General features: G+C 42.6%; 1 protein-coding gene and 1 long non-coding RNA gene across 7 annotated transcripts in view; one reads left to right on the top strand and one right to left on the bottom strand.

Annotated features, from left to right (window-relative positions):
- LOC130284037 (uncharacterized) overlaps positions 1-23,695 on the bottom strand; it is a 30,731-nt gene extending 7,036 nt beyond the window's left edge. Inside the window, exon 1 of one of the 2 annotated variants that reach the window (XR_008846907.1) lies at positions 23,567-23,695. This is a non-coding gene — a long non-coding RNA (uncharacterized LOC130284037). The remainder of the gene's footprint in view (positions 1-23,566) is intronic. The other variant, XR_008846906.1, reaches the window with a different exon arrangement.
- Positions 1-24,468, top strand: part of UBE2F (ubiquitin conjugating enzyme E2 F (putative)) — a 288,300-nt gene that overhangs the window by 66,887 nt on the left and 196,945 nt on the right. The window lies entirely within an intron of this gene.

The following is a 24,468-nucleotide window of genomic DNA, read 5'->3' as shown; positions in this document are numbered from 1 at the left end:
CTAATATAACTGTCTGTGAAAATGTTACAGTTCTCAACGAAAGCTCTTTGATCTAGACCCATCATGCAGGTTTATGTTTGAACCCTCTTCCCACCACTGTGTATTATTGCTGTCATATGTGTTCATGTGCAGTTTTGGGTTGCTATAGGGGCCAAATGAAATTAGATACGGTACATTTTTTATATTTGAATTTATTTTTATTGTTTGACACAAATGAAAAGCTACATACAAGAATATATGATTTCATAAATATCATTTTTATGTTGGCTATAATTTTACTTACTGGACTTTTTTGTGAATGCCTTGTTTAAAACTGGGGGATTTTGAACATCTTTCAATAGATGAGCTTAAATCTTCCTAATGATCTATTCACACGTACAGTATTCTGTGCAGATTTGATGCGCAGGATTTTCTGCTGCAGATTTCAATGTAAACTGAATGACTGAACACAGCTTGAAATCCTGCGCATCAATTCTGTTCATCAAATCTGCGCAGAACACCGTACGTGTAAATAGATCATTTAAAACTAAACTAAACTAAAAAAAATAAAAATAAAAATAAAAAATGTATTGCTTCTAGTATGATGTCAGAAAACTAGTGTGAAAATGGCAGGATAAATCTTATTAGCGGGGAGTTTATTCCTTGGTCTACTGCCTAAGGGTGCATTCACACTGAGGAATTCAAGAGTAATTCACAAGGAATAATTTCAGGAAATTGTTGCCCTCTGTCATTTTATCCATCAAGCGGAATTTCCATGCAGAAATGAAGAGGAATGAAGAGGAGGCTATTTAATCTACTTTTCTGAATTCTGCTCGAAAACTGTTGGCAGCATTTTTTTTTACCATTGACTTCTATAGGATTCTGCTTGCGGATTCAACCTGAAGAATAAGCATGTTCTTTCTTTCTTTTCCGCTAGCAGAATTTTCTCAGTGGGAACAGGACAGCAGAAAAAACATTAAAGTCAATGGGCAGAGGAGATGTGCATTAATTTGGAGCGGAGAATTCAAGAGGAATTACTCGAGTAAATTCCTCTTGATTTACTCAATGTGAGCGCACCCTTAGCAGAGAAAGCACTTGTGTTGAAAAATAGACTAGATAAACATTGACATCAGTCAAGGGAGCAAGTCAGTGTAAGGGTAGGTTCACATGGTCATTCTCTTCCATGCCAATTTTTTCTCGTTATTGCTGCTTAATGGTTCATACTGACAAAAGGATGAAAACTAATGTAACAGGATGCCATTTGCCTGTTATTTTAACCCCTTCAGGACCCATGACGTACATGTACTTCATGGGACCCCGGTACTTAAGGACCCATGACATACATGTACGTCATGGTATATTCCGTCCCTGCCGCGGCGCCGGGCAGAGATCGGAACCGGATGCCTGCTGAAATCCTTCAGCAAACATCCAGGGCAAACGCCAAGGGGGGCCGTGTAGGCTCTCTGGGACCCGACCGCCCGGTAAATTTGCATGATCCCGGTTGTCACAGACAGCAACGGACCATGCTAAAGTATAGGAGACTGCCACCTCCTCCTATCCCCTGCGATTTCTCGGTTCGAACTAACCGACCAATCGAAGGGGGGGGGCAGTTACTTCCTCCCACCCTGCCCGGTCCCTGGAAGTCCGGAGAGAACGGGAGGAAGACCGGAGGACGTGGCGAGGGACGGGGGAGTGCTGGGGCCCGGCCCTGGTACTTACCTCGTCCCTGAAGATCCGGATCCCGACGGCGGCAGCGGCGAGGGTTGAGTGGATCTTCGGCGGCGGCGCGGGACCTTTGCAGCAGTCCAGACCGCCATAAAGCGATCTGGACTGCTCCATCTGGTCCCCTTACACTACAACTCCCAGCATGCACAGACAGCCCTTGGCGTCCGGGCATGCTGGGAGTTGCAGTTTTGCAACATCTGGAGGTCCACAGTTTTGGGACCACTGTGCCCTTCCGGATGTTGCAAAACTACACATCCTCTGCATGCTCAGACTGTCCAGGCATGCTGGGAGTTGTAGTTCTGTAACATCTGGAAGGGCACAAATTGGGAACCACTGTATTAGTGGTCTGCAAACTGTAGTCCTCCAGATGTTGCAAAACTACAACTCCAAGCCAGCTCAGACTGCCCAGGCATGCTGGGAGTTGTAGTTCAGCAACATCTGGCTCTAAAGATGTTGCCGAACTACTACTTCCAGCATGCCTGAGAATGCTTGGAGTTGTAGTTTTGCAACATCTGGAGGGCTACAGCTTGGACACCACTACACAGTGGTCCCCAAACTGTTCTCCTCCACCTGTTGCGTAACTACTACTCCCAATATGCCCTTCGGCTGTCTGGGCATGCTGGGAGTAGTGGTTTTGCAACAACTGGAGGCACACTGGTTGGGAAACATTGTCTGTTTCCTAACTCAGTGTTTCTCAATCCGTGTGCCTCCAGCTGTTGCAAAACTATAACTACCAGCATTCACTGATAGACCGTGCATGCTGGGAGTTGTAGTTCTGCAACATCTGGAGGCCCCCCCCCCCCCTGTGAATGTATAGGGTGCATTCACATGGGCAGGGGCTTACAGTGAGTATCAGGCTGCAAGTTTGCAATGCAGCAAGTTTTGCGCGGCAGCTCAAACTCGCAGCGGGAAATTCGCTGTAATCCCCCGCCCGTGTGACTGCACCCTAAAAACACTACACTACACTAACACAAAATAAAATAAAAAGTAAAAAACACTACATACACACCTACCCCTACACAGACCCCCTCCCCAATAAAAATGAAAAACGTCTGGTACGCCACTGTTTCCAAAACGGAGCCTCCAGCTGTTGCAAAACAACTCCCAGTATTGCCGGACAGCCGTTGATTGTCCAAGCATGCTGGGAGTTTTGCAACAGCTGGAGGCACCCTGTTTGGGAATCACTGGCGTAGAATACCCCTATGTCCACCCCTATGCAAATCCCTAATTCAGGCCTTAAATGCGCATGGCGCTCTCACTTTGGAGCCCTGTCATATTTCAAGGCAACATTATAGGGCCACATTTGGGGTATCGCCGTACTCGGGAGAAATTGCCTAACAAATTTTGGGAGATTTTTCTCCTTTAGCCCCTTATGAAAAGGTGAAGTTGGGGTCTACACCAGCATGTTAGTGTAAAAAAATAATTTTTTTACACTAACATGCTGGTGTTGCCCTATACTTTTCATTTTCACAAGAGGTAAAAGGGAAAAAAAGCAATGCAATTTCTCCCGACTACGGAGATACTCCATATGTGGGTGCAAAGTGCTCTGGGGGCGCACAACAAGGCCCAGAAGGGAGAGCGCACCATGTACATTTGAGGTGATTTGCACAGGGGTGGCTGATTGTTACAGCGGTTTTGACAAACGCAAAAAAAAAAAAAAAAACACATGTGACCCCATTTCAGAAACTACACCCCTCACAGAATGTAATAAGGGGTGCAGTAAGAATTAACAACCCTCTGGTGTCTGACAGATCTTTGGAACAATGGGCTGTGCAAATAAAAAATGTTGTACAGCCCACTGTTCCAAAGATCTGACAGACACCAGTGGGGGTAAATACTCACTGTACCCCTTTTTACGTTCCTCAAGGGGTCTAGTTTCCAAAATGTTATGCCATGTGGGGGTTATTTTGCTGTACTGGCACCATAGGGGCTTCCTAAATGCGACACGCCCCCGGAGCAAAATTTGCTCTCAAAAAGCCAAATATGACTCTTCTGAGCATTGTAGTTCGCCTGTAGTACACTTCAGCTCAACTTATGGGGTACCTCCATACTCAGAAGAGATGGGGTTACAAATTTTGGGGGCTGTTTTCTGCTATTAACCCTTGCAAAAATGTGAAATTTGGGGGGGAAACACACATTTTTTTCAGGGATGTGGAATTCCTATCGCCCGACGCCCGGGACTAGCAGTCTTGGGTGCCGGGCAGGTGAATTTGTCCGGCCCTTAGCCCGGCTTCAGGCAAGCAGGGCCGGACCTGACAAGTGCGGCGGCGATCTGCAGTCTGTATGGAGCGGGCTGCCAACTCCTGCCCGCTCCATACTCTGCCGCCTCCGACAATAAAAAACTGTATCCTCGGAAGCAGAGCAGGGGAGATAGAAGCTGTGTATTTGTCTTCTCTCCCCTGCTCTGCAGACGTGCGGGGGAGATGAGGGGGCGTGGCCTATTGCTCCCCGTGCAGACCTGCGTCCTCTGCCTTCACTCCGCCCAGCTGTAGCTTCGGAGAGCGGAGGGGAGGAGCGGACACACGTCTGCACAGGGAGATGCTTGCGGCGCTCTGCAGTATGTATGGAGCGGGCTCGGGATTCCTGCCCGCTCCATACTCTGCAGACCCCCGGCTGTTCTCAGTAGCCGGGGGCCGCTGCTAATAGCCAGCATGCGGCGATCGCCGCGGCTGGCTATTAACCCTTTAGATCGCCGCTGTCAAAGCTGACAGCGGCGTCTAAAGGGACATGTGAATCCTCCTTGGTGGGCTAGTGGGGTGGATCGCCCCCCCCCCCCGCAGCGCGATCGCAGGGGGTCGATCCACTATAGAGGTAGACGGAGGACTTACCTCTGCTTCCTGCTGTCCCGGCTCTGTCATTGATAGATCCTGGCTGGACCAGGCTCTATCAATGGATCACAGAGCACACAGATTAATAGAGTTCAATAGAACTCTATTCATCTGTCTGAGGAATCTAATGATTCCTCATAAGTCTAATATTGTAAAAAAAAATAAAAAAAGTTTTAATAAAAGTTTGAAAGACACATTAACCTAGTGGTCTTCAAACTGTGCCCCTCCAGATGTTACAAAACTACAATTCCCAGCATGCCAGGACAGCCGTTGGCTGTCCGAGCATGCTGGGAGTTGTAGTTTTGCAACATCTTGCTTGCCACAGTTTGAAGACCGCTGCATTAACCCCTTCCATGTTAAAAGTTCAAATCGCCCCCTTTTCCTATATAAAAACATGCAAACATAATAAAAATAAACATATTTGGTATCGCTTCGTGCGTAATTGTACAACCTATTAAAATATAACATTATGTATCCCGTACGGTAAATGTAAAAAAATACCAAACCACAGATTTGCAATTTTTATAATATCCCATAAAAAGCAATTAAAAAGTCAGATCAATGCCAAAATGGTACCGATACAAAAAACAGATTATGGCGCAAAACATGAGCCCTCATACAGCCTGGTATGCGGAAAAAAAATAAAGCTACAGGGGTTAAAAAAATGGCAATTAAAAAAAATTTAGAAAACGTTCAGAATTAGTAAAACATGACGTAAACGATACAAATCTGGTATCGCTGTAATCAGGCGCCTAAAGTATAAAACTAACATGTTATCTGACCACAAGGTAAATGGCGCAGAAAAGAAAACCACCAAATCTGTAAAATTATCTTTTACTATTTCAATTTCACTTCCCCAAATATATATATATTTTTTGGTTCAGAGAATGTTATTGAAAAATGAAAAGGTATCATTATAGTAGGTAGTTATGGCTATTATAGGGCGAGGAGGAAAAAATGTGTGTAAAAGCGAAAATTGGCCGGGACAAGTGGATCGTCATGAAGGACAAGTAGATTTTGCTCCATTTTAGTCCTGTGGACAAGTAGTTTTTTATAAAATTTCCACACCCCTGTTTTTTACATATGCAAAAGTCGTGAAACACCTGTGGGGTATTAAGGCTCACTTAATTCCTTGTTACGTTCCTCAAGGGTCTAGTTTCCAAAATGGTATGGCATGTGGTTTTTTTTTTTTCTGTTCTGGCACCATAGGGGCTTCCTAAATGCAACATGCCCCCCAAAAACCATTTCAGAAAAACGTACTCTCCAAAATCCCCTTGTCGCTCCTTTGCTTCTGAGCCCTCTACTGCGCCCGCCGAACACTTTACATAGACATTTGAGATATGTGCTTACTTGAGAGAAATTGGGCTACAAATATAAGTATACATTTTCTCCTTTTATCCCTTGTAAAAATTCAAAAATTGGGTCTACAAGAACATGCGAGTGTAAAAAATAAAGATTGTGAATTTTCTCCTTCACGTTGCTGCTATTCCTGTTAAACACCTAAAGGGTAAAAATGCTGACTTAATGTCATTTTGAATACTTTGGGGGGGGGTGCAGTTTTTATAAGGGGGTCTTTTATGGGGTATTTCTAATATGAAGACCCTTCAAATCCACTTCAAAACTGAACTGGTCCCTGAAAAATAGTGAGTTTGAAAATTTTGTGAAAAATCGGAAAATTGCTGCTGAACTTTGAAGCCCTCTGGTGTCTTCCAAAAGTAAAAACACGTCAATTTTATGATTCAAACATAAAGTAGACATATTGGAAATGTGAATAAAAAAAAATCAAAAAAATTTCCTTACAAGCAGAGAGCTTCAAAGTTATAAAAATGCTAAATTTTCAAATTTTTCATCAAATTTGAGGATTTTTCACCAAGTTACCATAAAATTTTACCACTATGTTAAAGTAGAATATGTCACGAAAAAACAATCTCGGAATCAGAATGATAACTAAAAGCATTCCAGAGTAATTAATGTTTAAAATGACAGTGGTCAGATGTTCAAAAAAATGGCCGGGTCCTAAGGTGTAAAATGGCTGGGTCCTTAAGGGGTTAATGAACTATTTATATAAAAAAAGGCATCTTTTTTGTAAGTTTGTGTCTGTTTTTTTTCTGTCTGGCTACTTCCTGGTTGCTCACACCTTTTCTGAGCATGCTCAGAAGTAAAAATGGATAAAAAAAAAAAAAGGGATGCAAATGGATGACATTAAAGTCTCATCCGTTTCCCATTGATTTCAGTGTTATATTTATGATATCAGTTTCTCTTCATGTGTTTTTTAAAGGGGGAAAAATACTGCATGCACAGTCTTTTTTTCCTGTATAAAAAAACAAAAACTGAATCAAAAACAGATGCAAAAGGATGACTAAGGATTGTATAAAAAACAAACATTTACAACTGTTTGCAAAAGGCTTAAACAGATTTAATAACGGGCATAAACTAACTGGTATAGATGATCATGTGAATGAGCCCTAGCCTGATTACATTATGGGTAGGGTCGCAAAGATCGTATTTTGCTGCGTTTTTTTTCCTGCAGTGTATTTTCCTACTCATTGAAGTCAATGGGTAGCAAAATATCCTACGTCATCCTACCCTAAAAGAAAAATGGCAAGGAGCATTACTTGACTTCCTCTTGTATTAAACACTATATAACTAAAGTCTTACATTTGGACTTTAACACTAATGATACATTATTCACTGTTACAGTCCCAAATGCTTGTCAGCTAGCAGGAATTTCACATTTGCCCAAAATGGAGAGCATAAGACATTACTGCTAAAAGTACATTCTGTGCTGCACTTTTGCTGTACATTTATACTAGTGTAGTTTAGGTGCGTGCACACCACGATTTGTGCATCTGACAGCTGGATCCAGTGGAAAAATGTCAAAACTACCTGCTGTCATGTATTTACCAGATCTGTTGTAGCCCAATTTATTTCAACAAGCTCACCCCCCCCCCTCCTCAAATGAGTGAATTATCCACCACAGCGCGCTGTCCCCACTAATCATATGTGACCCACGAGCACTGTTCTGCTTTTCTTCCGCCCCCCCCCCCCCCCCTCCCCAATGAATTATCAGTTGCGCTGTCCCCACATCATGTCACCGGCAAGCGCTCCTCTGCTCATCCTCCTACGAGTTGCGGGCCACCTGCGCTGGAAATCTGTACTGTACTACAAATAACAGTGCCCGGGCTAAAAAATAAACAAAATAAACTTTAACTCTCCTTCCGATGTTCCCCCGTCACCGGCCTCACGGTCCCTCCGCTGCAGTCCTGGGGATAGGAATGTCACAGAGCAGTCAGCCGGCCGCAGCGATGTCCCGCCTCGGCCGCTGATAGGCTGAGCCCACTGTCATGTAAGGAGCAGGCCGGCTTCATACATGACAGTGCGCTCAGCCTATCACCGGCCGCAGCTTTGTCCCGCCCCAAGGAAACAGCAAGAGGACCACAGTGCAGGACAGTGAAGACTGTACCAGAGCATCGGGGGAATGTAGGCAGGTTACTTAAAGTTTATTTTGTTTAATTTTGCAACCCGGGAAACGTTATTTGCAGTACAGTACAAATTTCAAGCGCCGGCGGCTCGCAACTCATAGGAGGATGAGCAGAGGAGCACTTGCGGGTGACATGATGTGGGGACAGCGCAGCTGATAATTAATGGGGGGGGGGGGGGCGGTTGGAAGAGAAGCGGCGCCCAGGACTCATGGGGGGGGGAATACCGCTAAATACCGTGGAACCACCATCACTTACAAAAATACAGTGATACACGTTTTTGCTCATACTGCCCAACTCTATCTCCCGCTAAAGGTTGTCCATGCTCGTAGTTGTCGTTTTGCAACAGCTGGATACACACTTTTTATAAAACACTGAATTAGGCGATCAAACACTGTTGTTATCACATCTAAGTCAGTCATATCTGAAATATGATTGCATAGTAAATGGAAAAGCTTTCCTGCTGTCCTTTGTAGCAGCTATAGGCTGCCCAGTGATCAATAACTCATCAAGTTATCTTTCAGAGACTGTTGTGTGTTGTCCTGGGATGAATGTTATTGTTCTGAGGCAACCTGAAGATGGTCACTTTATTGTTTTGTCTGTAGCTTTTATCTGCTTGGCTGGGAATATCGTTAGAGATCTGTTTTCCCTTTTTAAAGGTGCATTTATGTTTACTGAAATACTATAAATAACACTCTCTAAGTTCAGGACTTATTCCTTTACCACTGCATTTTATGGTGTCTTTATTCATATCCTTATATCTATATAGATGTTCTATTCTTTCTCTGTTCATGTAAAGCAGTAAATGCGCGCACTGTCCTTGCCATCCTAATGTGGCTCCTGAGCCAAATATCTTTTGAATGATCCTGTAGAGAACTTGTCTTTTTAGTATGGGAATGTAAGCACTCAGAAAATAATAAAATCCAGTGCTGAAATGCGGTTTAATCCCCATAGTATAAATACCATTGAAATGCATTTTTTTTTCTAGCAGTCCTTGTGATGAGTAAACTCCTCTGTGTACTTACCCTTGGCTTGTAAGGCCTGTCATTTAAAAGGAGATGTTGTTTTAGGTTAGCACGAAGAGCTTAAGAAGTGAATAGCCCTTAAATAAAGTGGTGTAATTTTTCGGCATGTGGGGCCTCTTAGCTTGACGTAGCAATTGTAATTAATGTTCTCCAAAGATTAGATTATGGCAGCGTTTACAATATTCAATATGTTCACTATCTTTTGTGGCTATTACCTTTTTTTTATACATTTGTATATGCTGTTTTTGTGTTTAAAGTCCAAAATGCATGTGGAGAGGTCTTTGCTATTTTATATAACAGCTTTTATTCCATCTTTCTAATTTCCCACCAAATTTCTGCTGTTCAAAATGTGTACATTATGCCTTGAAGGGCGTCCATCACAACAAGAATGCTGTTCATTTCACCTGTATCAAGCTATAGAGCAGTAGGAACTGAGCATAATTCTATATATATATATATATATACTGTTGTGTGAAAAGATTAAGGGCAATTCATTGATTGAAATCAGGGCTTAGCGGGTTGTTATAGGTAATAGAACTGCCTACTGGACTCCTAAACCCTGAATTAACTGTGATTTTAAAAGGCGTTTGTTGGGTGTAAAACTAAAAATGCTGCTGAAGCAAACTACATTGCTTACCTGTCTGCTCCAGTTCTAAAACTACAAAAATATCAATTTTTGTGGGCCTGTAGTCCTCTCCCCTTTCACGTAAGAAATCACTACTTCCTGGCTGAGCAGATGGTCAGTACTACAATTCTTAGAATGCATTGCTTTCTCTCATCTCACTATCACAGTTCTCCAATTCTGCCTACTCCCCTCTTACAGCACCCCTGCCAGTTCCCAACCCAGAGCGGCTGCGGAATTTCTTTATACGGAGAGTCTACAGCAGCTGCTGTATTCATCTCTATTCTGCTCCTCTGCCTGTGGCATTGTTCTGCACAAGTCAGCATGTTGTTAACACACCTCATTCTTCCCTAAATGTCCAATTAAAGATACATATGTATGTGTGTATACAACAGAGAGATGGTGATATATATGAGGAATGGAGGAATAGAGTGCCTCTACGTCTATCGAGGCAAGTAGGGTATCTGGCTCAATAGTCACTCCCTCTAACTTCTGCAATAAATCTACAGTATCACACGTGTTTGATGGTAACGCAGAGATGAATGTTCTCAGTACTTTATCTATATAGATACCAATATTTTGGCCCAAACCACCTATGCCCGCCGCTATGGGACGACCCTTTAAGGGGTTTGTCCCCTTGTGCACCTTAGGGAGGACATAGATGGTTGGGAGAACAGGATTTTTTGGTAAGAGATAATCAAACTCATTTTGATCAATGAGTGAATTTGTCTTAGCTGCCATCAGAATATCAGTCAGTTCAGATTAAAATCTTACCGTAGGATCTGCAGAGCGTACCTCATATGTGTTATGATCATTCAGAAGACGGTTACACATTGCAACATAATCCCCTCTGTTCAGGAGGACTATGCTACCGCCCTTATCCAAGGGCTTGATCACCAGGTTCTCATTACTTTCTAAACTTTTTATAGCCTCTCTTTTCAATCTAGTGAGATTGGAATGGAATGGAATAGATAGGATTTTTTACCCTAAACTATACTATTTTTTACTTAATTGACCATCTTCCCAATTTTTCCGGAGTGTGTATTCCATAATCTGCCCTGCCCAGTGACAATAATAGTTATTACAGTAAATAATAATACATTTTGGTGCTACCAGGCACCCTAAATCCATTATGTGATGACATTATGGGATATTTTGGCTATTATGCTTTGTGCTATTAGGCACAATATATCCATTAAAGCTGTTTTCTCTTGTTTTTTTTTTTTTCTTTTTCATTATTATCAGTTATTATGCAGATTTAGTCTAATCTTCCGTACGAGGGTAGTTTGGCCGGGTGTGTGAAGTGGACGTGACTTGCGCCCGCGGCACACATACACCTAACTCCTGTTAGTAATGTGTATATATGAACTTCCCTATGACCTTAACTGTGGGATCATATGGTGCTTATAGAGGTCCGAGGAACCTTTGCCATAAATACCAAAGTATAATAAGTAAGAGCAAAGCCCGCCCCCTAGCAGGTATTATAGAACAAGCGTTTGTCTGAGTTAGAAATGCGTCATTAAGCTCCGCCCCCTGCCTTGCCTCATGGAGGGGACGGCCCGGGGAGGGCTCGGAAGTGGAATGGGCTTTAAGAAGAGAGACGCCGGCATGCTCTCAGTGCGCCACGCGAGTGAACAGGCTTGCAGACCGGCCACTGCAGGTCTCGTTTAAACCATAGACGATCCGGGCGACACGTGAGTTATTTGATATGCGATAAGTTTCGGTGTTCGGTGATCGTTAGAGATATATGTATATTGAAGGCGGCATTTACTGTTTACAGCTTCATCCCCCTCACACGGTGCGTACCCTGAACGTGCTAGAGATATGTAAGTAGCAGTCCACATATACATATGAGGATATCGTATATACAGGTACTGTGAAGCAATCTCTGTGTTTATTTTTATTTACAGGACGAACGGTTCATGAGCGACGCTTATCACAGTGTGACCGGGGGATGTTTCTTCCTTTTTAATATATTTATTCATAACTTACATGGAATATTCATCAAGTTTAAAGCATATATACACAGACAGTGGATGTCTGTTTGTCTTTGCTGAGACTTAGTATACATTTAAGATGGGCATATACCCCTTGTGATTATTTTGTAAAGCTTATGCATATTTAACTCAACCTTTATATGCGTTATCTGGTACCAAACCCCTGAGGACGTCCCTGGTGAACAGTCTAATAGCACTAAGGGATAGAAATGTACATTGGGAACTGGTGAAAATTGGTTCTGCTATCTTGCCAAGGGGCAAGCCTTTTCTAGAGTATATAAAATTGTATTGTATAAAGAGCATGCATAAATGATATGTGTGACATGCCATATTCCTGTGTGCATAATATAGCATTTTGCTGCTGAATTTTTTACAAAATATTTAGGTATATACCTTGCTTTAACCTTTATCCTTTGGGATTCACTTTCTGAGTTGGTGATATTTTAATGCATATTAATAAAATTTAGTTTTAGGCACTTCCCCCATTTTTTTTTTAAGGCCTTATATAGACAGGGCTTTGTATCTCCAAACCATGTTTAACCCCTTAAGGACCCAGGACGTACTAGAACGTCCTGGCACCCTGGGCTTTAAGGGCCCAGGACGTACTAGTACGTCCTGGTGTTTCTCCGGTCTCTGCCGCGCCCCGGGCAGAGATCGGAACCGGATGCCTGCTGAAATGCTTAGTTAACCGACCAATCGTAGGGGGGGGGCGGTTACTTCCTCCCGTCCTGCCCGGCCCCTGGAAGTCCGGAGAGGACGGGAGGAAGACCGGAGGACATGGCGGGGGAGTGCTGGGGACCGGCCCCGGTACTTACCTCGTCCCTGAAGACCCGGATCCCGGCGGCGGAGACGGCAGCGGCTGCGACAGGTGAGTAGATCTTCAGCCGCGGTCGGGCCCTTTACAGCAATGCACGTCGCCATAAAGCGACATGCATTGCTGTAATGGGACCCTGTAAACTACAACTCCCAGCATGCCCAGACAGCCCTTGGCGTCTGGGCATGCTGGGAGTTGCAGTTTTGCAACATCTGGAGGTCCACAGTTTGGAGACCACTGTGCCCTTCCAGATGTTGCAAAACTACACATCCTCAGCATGCCCTTACTGGGAGTTGTAGTTTTGCAACATCTGGAGGGCTGCGGCTGGGACACCACTACACAGTGGTCCCCAAACTGTTCTCCTCCAGCTGTTGCGTAACCACTACTCCCAATATGCCCTTTGGCTGCCTGGGCATGCTGGGAGTTGTGGTTTTGCAACAACTGGAGGCACACTGGTTGGGAAACATTGTCTGTTTCCTAACTCAGTGTTTCCCAACCCGTGTGCCTCCAGCTGTTGCAAAACTATAACTGCCAGTATGCACTGATAGACTGTGCATGCTGGGAGTTGTAGTTTTGCAACAGCTGGAGGTCCCCCCCTGTGAATGTACAGGGTACATTCACATGGGCAGGGGGCTTACAGTGAGTATCAGGCTGCAAGTTTGCGATGCAGCAAATTTTGCGCGGCAGCTCAAACTCGCAGCGGGAAACTCGCTGTAATCCCCCGCCCGTGGGACTGTACCCTAAAAACACTACACTACACTAACACAAAATAAAATAAAAAGTAAAAAACACTACATATACACATACCCCTACACAGCCCCCCTCCCCTCCCCCAAAATTTTTTCAAAATGGAGCCTCCAGCTGTTGCAAAACAACAACTCCCAGTATTGCCGGACAGCCGTTGACTGTCCAAGCATGCTGGGAGTTTTGCAACAGCTGGAGGCACCCTGTTTGGGAATCGCTGGCGTAGAATACCCCTATGTCCACCCCTTTGCAAATCCCTAATTCAGGCCTCAAATGCGCATGGCGCTCTCACTTCGGAGCCCTGTCGTATTTCAAGGCAACAGTTTAGGGCCACATATGGGGTATCGCCGTACTCGGGAGAAATTGCCTAACAAATTTTGGGGGGCTTTTTCTCCTTTCACCCCTTATGAAAAGGAGAAGTTGGGGTCTACACCAGCATGTTGGTGTAAAAAAAAAAAAAATTTTTACACTAACATGCTGGTGTTGCCCTATACTTTTCATTTTGACAAGAGGTAAAAGGGAAAAAAGCCCCCCAAAATTTGTAATGCAGTTTCTCCTGACTACGGAAATACCCCATATGTGGGCGTAAAGTGCTCTGGGGGCGCACAACAAGGCCCAGAAGGGAGAGTGCACCATGCACATTTGAGGTGATTTGCACAGGGGTGGCTGATTGTTACAGCGGTTTTGACAAACGCAAAAAAAACAAAACCCCACATGTGACCTCATTTTGGAAACTACACCCCTCACGGAATGTAATGAGGGGTGCAGTGAGAATTTACACCCCACTGGTGTCTGACAGATCTTTGGAACAGTGGGCTGTGCAAATTAAAAATTTTGTACAGCCCACTGTTCCAAAGATCTGACAGACACCAGTGGGGGGTAAATGCTCACTGTACCCCTTGTTACGTTCCTCAAGGGGTCTCGTTTCCAAAATGGTATGCCATGTGGGGGTTATTTTGCTGTCCTGGCACCATAGGGGCTTCCTAAATGCGACATGCCCCCGAGCAAAATTTGCTCTCAAAAAGCCAAATATGACTCCTTCTCTTCTGAGCATTGTAGTTCGCCCGTAGTGCACTTCAGGTCAACTTATGGGGTACCTCCATACTCAGAAGAGATGGGGTTACAAATGTTGGGGGGTATTTTCTGCTATTAACCCTTGCAAAAATGTGACATTTGGGGGGAAACACACATTTTAGTGAAATTATGTTTTTTTTTTACATATGCAAAAGTCGTGAAACACCTGTGGGGTATTAAGGCTCACTTAATTCCTTGTTACGTTCCTCAAGGGGTCTAGTTTTCAAAATGGTATGCCATGTGTTTTTTTTTGCTGTTCTGGCACCATAGGGGCTTCCTAAATGCAACATGCCCCCCAAAAACCATTTCTGAAAAACGTACTCCCCAAAATCCCCTTGTCGCTCCTTCGCTTCTGAGCCCTCTACTGCGCCCGCCGAACACTTTACATAGACATATGAGGTATGTGCTTACTCGAGAGAAATTGGGCTACAAATACAAGTATAAATTTTCTCCTTTTACCCCTTGTAAAAATTAAAAAATTGGGTCTACAAGAAAATACGAGTGTAAAAAATGAAGATTGTGAATTTTCTCCTTCACTTTGCTGCTATTCCTGTGAAACACCTAAAGGGTTAAAACGCTGACTGAATGTCATTTTGAATACTTTGGGGGGTGCAGTTTTTATAATGGGGTAATTTGTGGGGTATTTCTAATATGAAGACCCTTCAAATCCACTTCAAACCTGAACTGGTCCCTGAAAAATAGTGAGTTTGAAAATTTTGTGAAAAATCGGAAAATTGCTGCTGAACTTTGAAGCCCTCTGGTGTCTTCCAAAAGTAAAAACTCGTCAATTTTATGATGCAAACATAAAGTAGACATATTGTATATGTGAATAAAATAAAATAAATATTTGGAATATCCATTTTCCTTACAAGCAGAGAGCTTCAAAGTTAGAAAAATGCTAAATTTTCAAATTTTTCATCAAATTTTGGGATTTTTCACCAAGAAAGGATGCAAGTTGCCACAAAATGTTACCACTATGTTAAAGTAGAATATGTCACGAAAAAACAATCTCGGAATCAGAATGATAACTAAAAGCATTCCAGAGTTATTAATGTTTAAAGTGACAGTGGTCAGATGTGCAAAAAATGGCCGGGTCCTAAGGTGTAAAATGGCTGGGTCCTTAGGGGGTTAATCCAGTGATTTTTACCAATATAGGTGACAAACATCTCAAAGGGTCTGAATACTTATGTCAATCGAAATTTTAGTTTTTCCCTTTTTAATATATTTGTTACATTTTCTAAAATTGTGTTTCTCTCATTATTGGGTATTGAGTACAGAATGATGGGGGGAAACTTACTGAATGCATTGTGTATTAGTAAGTTATGTCTTTGGATGATAGTTTTAACTAAATATAGTTTCATCTTGCCAGAAAACCTCTTTAAAGGGTAAGGGGTTAACTTGGGCTTCAGTGGCACTCAGCTGCAATACCACAAATGAAGAGTGGCACTGTACCTGGAACATAGCAGCTATGTTTTTTTTTCTAGTCATGACAAATCTCCTCCTGCAGATATATTAATGCCCTATACTGTATTCAATATTTTCCCTACACCATCTGCTCAATTCACGGATTTTCTCTAATTTACATTCTGTATGTTGGGAGTTTACCTAAAACATGCCTGTGCTGTATGGAATTGGAATATGCTGTAAAGCAGGTAGAACTATTTGTAATCCATCTATTTGTAATTTATTAAAATAGTGTTCAAATGGTAGTAAAGCAACCTTAAAGGGGTACTCCAGTGGAAAAGGTTTTTTTTGTTTTGTTTTTTTATCAACTGGTACCAGAAAGTTAAACAGATTTGTAAATTACTTCTATTAAAAAATCTTAATCCTTCCAGTACTTATTAGCTGCTGAATACTACAGAGGAAATTATTTTCTTTTTTTTACAGTGCTCTCTGCTGACATCTCTGTCCATTTTAAGAACTGTCCAGAATAGGAGAAAATCCCCATAGCAAACATATGCTGCTCTGGACAGTTCCTAAAATGGACAGAGATGTCAGCAGAGAGCACTGTGGTCATGATGTCAGCAGAGAGCACTTTGTTCCAAAAAGATAATCATTTCCTATGTACGGTAGTATTCAGCATTTAATAAGTACTGGAAGGATTAAGATTTTATAATAGAAGTAATTTACAAATCTGTTTAACTTTCTGGCACCAGTTGATTTAAAAAAAAAAAAAAACGTTTTCCACTAGAGTATCCCTTTAGCATGAAACTTGGCACACGTTCCTTATATGTCAACAACAAACATAGAATAGGTGATTCAACCCTTACTCACACCCATTTGCCAGGGTTGGGGATATTTCAATAATACCTGGTACACATATTACTTATGTCAAATAAGAATATATGATAGTTAAATTAACCCTTACATACACCCTTATATAAAAGATGGGGTTTTGTTTCAAGTCCCATGCAAATATATGCATCCGCTCTGTATCTCCTGGTGAATGTGTCACTCTGGCTTGCAAGCCACACCCACCACGCATTCCATGCCCCATCTCACAAAGACATGCCCACAGTTTAAGCCCCACGCCTTTTATGATCTACCCTTTTTGTGCATCAGTCTTGCTTGCAAAATCACGCCCAGTCCCACAAAGCCATGTCCCCTTGTATTTTCAGCTTACAATATCTTCATCACAAATCAGCTGAGGACAGGATATGAGGATGTGACAACAATATATGAGGATGGGATATGAAGTCAAAAGCTTCCTCCTTTGTCGATTTTCCTCCCCAACAAGGATTAGGAAGGAAAAACTGGGCAATGCCGGATAATCGGCTAGCAGCTTATAAAATCATTGCTAATAATTCATGGCTGTGTCCAAGCTGAAGCACAAGCATGGACAAAGTCCAGTAAGTGAGGGTAGGCTAGCACTCCTCTGTGCTCTCTCCTGTCTCATAGGACAGGGGAGAGCACAGAGGAGTCCTATCAGACAGGAGAGAGCACAGAGGAGTCCTATCAGACAGGAGAGAGCACAGAGGAGTCCTATCAGACAGGAGAGAGTACAGAGGAGTCCTATCAGACAGGAGAGAGCATAGAAGAGTACTATCGGACAGGAGAGAGTACAGAGGAGTGCTATCAGACAGGAGAGAGTACAGAGGAGTGCTATCAGACAGGAGAGAGCACAGAAGAGTACTATCGGACAGGAGAGAGCACAGAGGACTGCTAGCCCACCCTCACTTACTGGACTTTGTCCGTGCCTGTGCTTCAGCTTAGACAAAGCCATGATTTTATAAGCCATGGTTTTTATAGAAAAAGAAATTGAACTTTTTTAAGAAGTCTTTTAGAAAGGTTAATATTTTGCCAAATGTATAACATCTAAAAAGTTTTTAAATCTGAAAATGCCCATTTAAATACAGTGTCCTGCAGAACACATCAAGGCCAGCTGTACATAAGAGATTGATTTTGGATGAGCGATGGAAGTGACAGCTTCCCAGATTTCTCTTAAATGTTCAGTTTATATTGATGTACATGATTATTTCACTGGGAAACAAGTCAGATGGACAGGTTGTAATCCAACGTATTTTAACCCCTTAATGGAGAAATGTGGCGCAAAACTTTTAATGTACCCTGTGCCCGGGCTGCAAAAAAACCCAAAAACTTTTACTCACCTTCCTATGTTCCCCTGTTGCGCTGTTATCGGCATCCCGTTCCTTCGGCACTGCTCGGCTCCCTGCTTCTTAGGCTCGGAACATCACACTGAGGTCAGCGTATAGTTGGCCGCAGCGATGTCTCACCACGGGCGGTGATAGGCTGAGCGCACTGTCATGTAAGGAGCTCGGGCCGGCTCCTTACATGACAGTGCGCTCAGCCTATCACCGGCCGAGGCGAGACATCACTGCGGCCGGCGATACGCTGACCTCAGTGTGACATTCCGAGCCTAAGAATGAGTCGAGCAGCGCGGGAGGAATAGGACGCCTATACCGGCGCAACAGAGGAACGTAGGAAGGTGAGTTAGTAGTTTTTTTGTGTTTTTTTTTCTAGTTTTTGCTACTGACCTATATGAGAGATTGTTTTTTGCACCACCAATTGATCTTTGCAATGATATGAATATTTATTCTGTAGGTCCATACTGTTAATATGATTCCAAGCTTATATAGGTTTTATTTTGTTTTACTTCTTTTAAAAAATTATAACTTTTTGTATTAAAATTAGCATGTTTAAAAATGTCCTCTTCCAATCCCTATGACTTTTTTATTCTTTCATTTGCGGGGCTATATGAGGACTCTCCCGCCGTCCTCTCAGCTGAACGGACATCACAATTTCTCCGCGTTGATCCTGATCATCTCCGCTAAGCTGCCGGGACTGTATTGTCAACATTTTAGATGCTGAAATCAACTTTGATTGCGGCGTCTAAAGGGTTAAGGCCGGGCATCGGCCCGATCGCCGGTGTCAGGCATTAGCCGCGGGTCCTGGCTGCTGATAGAAGCTGGGAGCGAAAGGATATGAAGCGAGCTCAGCTCCGCAGCTCGCCTCACAGACCTGCCATACGGCCGTGCATATATGGCGCAGGTCGTTAAGGGGTTCAATCATGGTCAGGCTTCCCCTATACATATTACATTGGTCAGACCAGGGGTCTAATGGCCTGAATTAATAGCAGTTTTGATCACTGCCATCGGATTAGGACTTAAATCCATAATAAGTCTGCAAAAATGCATCCGTATTGATGACTCGAGCTGTAAAATCTTCAGGCCTCTACAGCTTCCCCTTGGGGATATCAGCTTATTGTTTCAGAAGCCTTATGTTTACAAGCAGGTTTGCTTCAATTATAACGTGTATTGGGAGGGGGTACAGTTTCTTGATGCCTGAGCCTTGTACAGGTAAATGATGTGCTAGTTAACGCATCGTGTCACTCCCCAGTTTGCTGCTGCAACTTTGCGACTTGATGCAATTCTATTAAATCTATTCTATTGATTTACAATGGAGCTTGAGTCTTGCAACAAGTCAATTTGAGCTGCGAGTCTTGCAGCAAAGCACACAACAGACACATGCTCCTCCCAGATTTCTATAGCGATTAGTGATGGTCTCGGCATCGAAACAGTGACTGATCAAACATTTTGACATACCAGAAGTGACAGTGACAGGCTATGTTCACACACCAGAATTTCCACCGGAGCAGAGTCCCATTGATTTCAAGGCAATTCTGTGCGCATAGCAGACTTTGTGTGGGTTTTAAGATTGAGAATTTAGATTCAAGGAATTTAAAGAAGCCAATTGCATGTTTATTTGCCTGCTTCTGTTTGTGTCTGTCAACCACTATTCATGTATCGGCTGGTTTGTCTTTCCCCTCTTCAGGCATCTCTCTCCTCTTCTGTTTCCGCACGCACAGATGGAGAGAGTGCCACACACAGAGCGAAAGCAAAAGAGAAGAGAGCGCTGCAGTAGACAGTGCATGCACTATTTCTCCCGTTACTATCTTCCGTCACAAAATAACAGCCGTTATTAATAATGGGCTATAACGGGTTAAAACGGCTATTCGAAAAATCCCAAAGACTATAATGGGATTTTCTAATGGCCGTATAGGATTTTGTAACTGACGTTTTCAGCTGATTTTCAGACAGAACTTCGTACGGATCTTTAAAACTGAGTAATTTTGTAGTGTGAAACAAGCCTTAGAAAATTACTGCTTTCTTAGTTTTTTTTAAACATCCTATTTCTGCAGCCCTCATAACTTAATAGAATTTTTCATCTTTGCCATGTCTATGTACATTAGTTTATTGCATCTTCACACAAAGTTTATCCACTTTTATACAACCTTGGGCCTCATTTACTAAGCTGAAACCGACCAGTTTTTGTCGGGTTATTTTGGCGCAGTGTGTCTGCACCAGGAAAATCAGACAAACCCAACCTTGCACTGTGAAAAGCCTAAAAGGGGGGAGTGGTCTGCCGCACACAGTTCATGGCTGGTCCAAAAAGGGGCGTGGCTTCACAGCCCAACCTATTTACTATTGAATTCACAGAAAATCTTGTGGATAAATGGCTGGAAATTTCCACCTAGAAAAAGCTGGTCAGAAAATGTTCCCGACTTTTCCCCATAGTAAATGGAGAGGAATCCTGCAAGTCTGAAACAAAATTTCCCACTAGTAAAAACCAGACACTCTTAGTAAATGAGGCCCCTTGTGTCTTTTCTTCTCATGCAGAACTGACAGCAATTCTTCTCTGAACCCCATTTGAGCTGTCTCTACCATTACAGCAACCTCTACAAAAGCAATTACTTATGGGGCTGACGCATTGTCCTCCACACTGAAGCTCTTTGAATGGTTTTAAAGTGCTTCAAACTGCATAGCTGAATAAGTCATGCAACTCACGTGGATAATTACTTATGAGAATACTTGGTATGAACACAAAGGATATCTACTGTAGGTCTAGCTATCCTTTTAGTTTACTATGAAAAATGTGCAGCAGTTTTTTTTTTATGTATCCTATTTGTATTACTGTAGAACATACCAGCCGCATACTTCCTTTTGCCTACTTAGTAGGTAATAAATGGGCATTATAAATGTGGATATAGGAAGCTACAGTTAAAATGGTACTGTAGCCAAAATTTACTGGGGCATCATCAGAGATCCCATAGAAATGAAAGGAGCCCATGGTGTCTAGCGGTAGGCGACACACACTCCTCACTTAGTGAGACACGGTCCTGCTCTGGACATTGCAGGGGTCCCAGTGGTCGGACCCTCCCGCGATCAGCTACTTATCCCCTATCCTATCCTTGTAATGTCACACCACACCCCCTCCATGCAAGTCTATGGGAGCGGGAGGGACACCCATCATGCCCCCTCTCATAGACTTGCATTGAGGGGGTGTGGCGTGACATCACGACTCCGGTAGCCCACACCCGGCTTTGGAACAAAATGTTCCGAACATTGGGACAGCGGAGTACCCCTTTAAGACTAAAATGGGCTGTGTACTAAGGTGTTAGCACTGCAGCACTGGGGTCAAATCCCACCAAGGACAACATCTGCAAAGAGTTTGTATGTTCTCTCTGTGTTTGCGTGGGTTTCCAATGGACACTCCAAAACATACCGAAAGGTTTAGATTGTAAGCCTTTAAGTGTACAGCGCTGCGGCATCTGTGTGCGCTATATAAAGTTATTTTTTGTGAGGTCAGTGAATTTACACAACTCCCATTGACTTTAACGAGAGTTATGCAATCAGCATAGTCCTGTAAGTCACGCTGTTTATGTAACTTCCGGAGTTTGCGCAACCTCACTAGAATACTTCATAGTGTATAATTCTTTTTACTGTCATATTACTTATCATTATACTAGACTGCCTTTTCTAGGTTTATAAAAGAAAAATAAATTATAATAGCACACAGGGTATTTGTCTTGGATCTTTAAATGAGTATTCCTGTAACCATATAGGGACTGCATACTCTACCAATATGCCATCACCTTTTATTAGTGGGAAAGCAGAGGAAGCAGCGGACAGAGCCCCATTCACCACTACTTTGTCCTTTTCATTATCAGAATGTGTGGTGGTTCCAGAGGTCAAACTCCCACAATCAAAAAGTGATTTTTGTTGTAATATGGAATGCCCCTTTAAGCCTGTGTCATTATAATGCTCTTTACATCCGGTCATAGAGCAGTAAACACTGTTAGGCCACGTTCACATGGGCTAATGTGTGCACGGAAAATCTCTTTGCAGACATTGCCCTTGCCCTAACAGCAGAGCGCCGGCATTACATGACTGTGCTAGGACAGCTCCGTGCGGAGCCGGCAGAAAGAATAGACATGTCTAATCTTTATGCGGACACCAAAATTCTTATTGTTCCATGGCACAGAATTTCTGCTTTGTGAACAGTGTAGCAGAATCCTATTGAAATCAATGCTGCTGTGGAATCTCCGTAGAAGAATTTTGCACGGAAATTCGATCGTGTGGATATAGCCATATACTTTTTCATTTACCTTTTTATGCCTGCAATAGGCTGTGTAGCTGGGCAGATGTTGTCAAGAACTATTGTACTAATGTAACTTCTGCCAGTGATCGCTACAATTGTTTAAACATTGCACATAATAACATGCATACACAGTAATGATATCCTAAGCCATGACCAGATCCTGAGGAATACTTATGTTGTCTCTGGTAAGATACATATTCAAGCCTCCTCTCTGTCTCCTGTTATTAACGGAATAGGATGCAGCTTTTCTTTCCCTTTGTCTATTAAACTTTTTGGCTGTTTAACAAAAATTACCAGCTTCTCTAAAACAGTGGATGGATTTATAGGGTGTGTGAGAACATTTTTGTTGTCGTCTTTTCATGGAATGACTCTTTCTAGGATAACACAAAACACATTTTTCCACAAGTCCAAACCTGGATTAATTCAGGAGATGCAGCCAGGATAAGTGTATTATAAAAAGCCTTTCCAGAGAGATCTGTTTCTGCCTCTGTGGTTGAGGGGTTCTCTTTTGGATACCTGTGTCATTTTTGGAAGGTCTTGTATGGTTATATGCTATAACTTCTGGCAGCTGCACTTCCAGAAGGCTTACAAAACTCTGGAAATGTTGGATAAGGCGGTAGAAAGCAAATTGGCCTTTTACTCCTCCAGCATTTCTGTGTGTTACTCTGTGTTCCAATGAAAATCACTGCATTGTTATTAAATTATAGAGTGTTACATATTGAAAGATACCACTGTGACATCTGTTCCAAGAATCTCACCTGCAACGCCTTAAGGTATTGTAGAAGGAAAGCAATGTAGACATCCTGCCTTGTACTGAGGCCAGGTTCTTAATTCAAAAACCAGAAGGATGGCTCAGTGAACACGCCAGTAAATAACATATAATCTATCCAGTCAACCAGGTCTGGACAACCTCTGGCACAACAGCTGTTATTGCACAAAATCTCATGCTCAGCGTGGCTGGGTTCTGTACAGAACTTCCCATGGTATTCAACCACTTTGTAGGCATCACGAGATGTGTTGCTCAGCAACAGTTGGAATGCCAAATGCTGCCATTCTTCAGTATAGAAGTTTCCTTTATCTCGAATTAACATAATAAACGTATGAGACAGCTGTGCTAACAAATTACATTTTCATATATGAGATTGGAAATATGATGTGCCTCTTAACATTTTAGAGCTTCAGTAGTAATTTGTGCTACCTTTAAAGTCTGGACTTTGCATTTCAGCACTCTTTATAGGCCAGGTTTGACTAAAGCTTTTATATACACAGATGAGAACAACCAGCTAAATGCTCTCATTCCCACATTTTACGAAATTGTTCTTAAAATAAACTATATTTTAAAGAATAACAAACATAAGATAGAAAAAGGATGGCACTCACCACTGCTGGTATGTTACGAATAGCTTTACTCGGTCATTAAAAGTGAGGCTTCCATGGTGAACTCTCCTCTATTGATGCCGGCATGCACTGGCATTGACAGCTGTTTCACTTGTCAGAGGCGCTTCCTATGACCTCACCTCCTTTTGTATGTTCTCTTCTCAAGTAACACCTAAGTTGTGGCCTGCTTAGATGGGTTTTATAAGACAAGGTAAGTGAAACATAAAAACAAAACCGTAAACTGATACCAGACAGTTACATTTGATAAAGATGTCCTGCTTGTCATCCTAAATTATGTCATCCTAAAGCCACCATTTTTAGCATCCTTTTTGCTTTGGTTTAAGTTTTTTTTTGCAGTCCTGAACCTCTACATTCAGTATGCATTCTATTCCTAAGAAATTTAACACATTTTATCCCTCTTATGGATGTCCAGTACATGCTGGATCAGTCTGGGTGACCGTTTCTTTGTATGTAAAGAATATATTAATTCTCTAAATCTATTGTTCAAGGAATGTATGGTATTCCCAATTTAAAATCAGCCGCTCGGGCAGATAATTGCATAGACAACAAAACTGGTAAGGCAACAGATAAGTTATTAATTTTAATCTGTACCCCTCCCATATTGGTTTCTTCCATATTTAAATAGAACGGACACCAAGTACAGTTACTGCACACATAGTGTCCCCGAGGTAAACTGTTGCCTAACCAATACTTTGTTTTAAATAAATTTACTGTAAGGACATCGCCTTCTTAGTTTTCTGATAGTTATTAGTTTTTATTTAATGTCAATCACTGGCCGAGGCAGGACATCGCATCAGCCAGTGATTGGCTAAGCGGCAGTGTGACACTCTTGGCCCCAGTGTCCAGGCTCTGGGCCCCAGTCCCAGTCATCAATGATTTCTGCC

The sequence above is a fragment of the Hyla sarda genome, chromosome 8 (genome assembly GCF_029499605.1).
Source record: "Hyla sarda isolate aHylSar1 chromosome 8, aHylSar1.hap1, whole genome shotgun sequence".
NCBI classification, from domain to species: domain Eukaryota; kingdom Metazoa; phylum Chordata; class Amphibia; order Anura; family Hylidae; genus Hyla; species Hyla sarda.
This window is presented reverse-complemented; position numbering and strand designations above follow the sequence as displayed.